Here is a 2,054-nt window from a genome sequence, read left to right on the forward strand (position 1 = left end):
GCCTCCCAAGTAGCTGGGACTACAGGCGCCCACCACAATGCTTGACGTTTGTTTGTTTGTTTGTTTGTTTAGCAGGTCTGGGCCAGGTTCAAACCCACCAGCCCCAGAGCATGTGGCCAGCACCCTAACCACTGAGCTACAGGCACTCAGCCCATTGTCTGATATTTGATAAACCAAACAAAAGCAGGTACTGGGGAAAAAAAAATTCTGTTTAATCAATGGTGCTGGGAGAACTGGTTAGTCACAGATAAAAGACTGAAACTGGACCCACACCTCTTACTACTGACAAAAATTGACTTGCAGGGCAGCGCCTGTGGCTCAAAGGGGTAGGGCACCGGCCCCATATACTGGAGGTGCCAGGTTCAAACCCAGCCCCCGGCCCCCCAAAAACAAAATTGACTTGCTGGATAAAACATTTAAATTTATGACACAAAATGATAAAAATTCTAAAAGAGCATGTAGGGAAAACGCTTGAAAATATTGGCCTGGGAAAAAATTTCATGAAGAAGACCCCCTTCTTCATAAAATTGCAGCAACACCAAAAATAAATAAATAGGACATGATCAATCTAAAAAGCTTCTCCACATCCAAGGGCACCACAACTAAAGCAAACACACAGCCTTCGGAATGGAGAAGATATTTGCATGCTATGAATCTGACAAAGGGCTGATAACTGGAATCTACAGACAACTCACAAGAAAAGAGCAAACAACTCTATTTATAAATGGGCAAGAGACTTGAATGGAAACTTCCCTGAAGATGACAAGTGGCCAACACACACATGAAAAAATGCCTATCATCCGTAATCATCAGAGAAATGCAAATCAAAACCCCTCTGAGATATCACCTAACTCCAGAGACATTAACACACATCACAAAGTCCCAAGTCTGCAGGTGCTGGCATAGATGCAGAGAGAAGGAAATACTTCTGTGCTGTTGGTGGGATTGCACACTAATATAACCTCTATGGAAAGAAATAATATGGATACTTGTTGAAGTACTAAAAGTCAACCTTCCATTTGATCCCGCAATCCCATTACTAGGTATCTATACCCAGAAGAACAAAAATCATTTAACCACAAGGACATTTGCATCAGAATGTTTACTGCAGCTCAATTCACAATTGCCAAGGCATAGAAGCAACCCAAGTGCCCATCTACCCATGAATGGATTAACAAATTGTGGTATATGTATACCAAGGAGTACTTACTATTTAGCCATAAGATGGAGACTTTATTTACCTGGATGGAGTTGAAACACATTCTTCTTAGTAAAGTATCTAAAGAATGGGAGAAAAAAAAAAGCCAGGCTCCATGGCTCACGCCTGTAATCCCAGCACTGTGGGAAGCTGAGGTGGGAGGATTGCTTGAATTCAGGAGTTCAAGGCTTGTCTGAGCGAGAGTGAGACCCTGACTCATGAAAAAAATTGGAAAAACCCAGCTGGGCACCTCAGCAAGTGCCTGTCATCCCAGTGGCTTGGGAGGCTGAGGCAGCAGGATGCCCACAGCCTGAGTCTGCAGTAGCAGTGAGCTGTGATGCCATTGCACTCTGCTCAGGGCATAGGGTAGAACTCTGTCTTGACAAAAAAAAAAAAAAAAAAAAAGGAAAAAAAATCCAATGTGTTCAATACTAATATGAAACCAATTACATGCCCACACAAAAGAAAAACACAAATATAGTTTAGTGATAGGGAGGGGAGAAGGTGATTGGCGGGATCTCACCTAATGTGCACAATGTGAGGGTGTTCAGCATGGCCCCTGGGTGAAGGGCTCAACTACAGCTTGAAGGTTACCTAGGATTAAAAACAATGTAGCCTAAGCATCTGAACTCTCATATTAATATTTAATAAATTAAAAATGAGGCAGTGCCAAAAGGAATATCTGGGGAGTAAAGATAAAACAGAAAGAAATGAAGGCAAGCCTTATAAAAATAATAGCTAGCAAAAAAAAAAAAAAGATAGCTGGCTCGGTGCCCTTAGCTAGGGCACTGGCCACATACACCAGTGGGTTTGAACTCAGCCTGGCCTGTCAAACAACAATCACAAAAAAAAAAAA

The sequence above is a fragment of the Otolemur garnettii genome, unplaced genomic scaffold, assembly GCF_000181295.1.
Source record: "Otolemur garnettii isolate 467f Iridium unplaced genomic scaffold, OtoGar3 scaffold00002, whole genome shotgun sequence".
Lineage (NCBI taxonomy): Eukaryota > Metazoa > Chordata > Mammalia > Primates > Galagidae > Otolemur > Otolemur garnettii.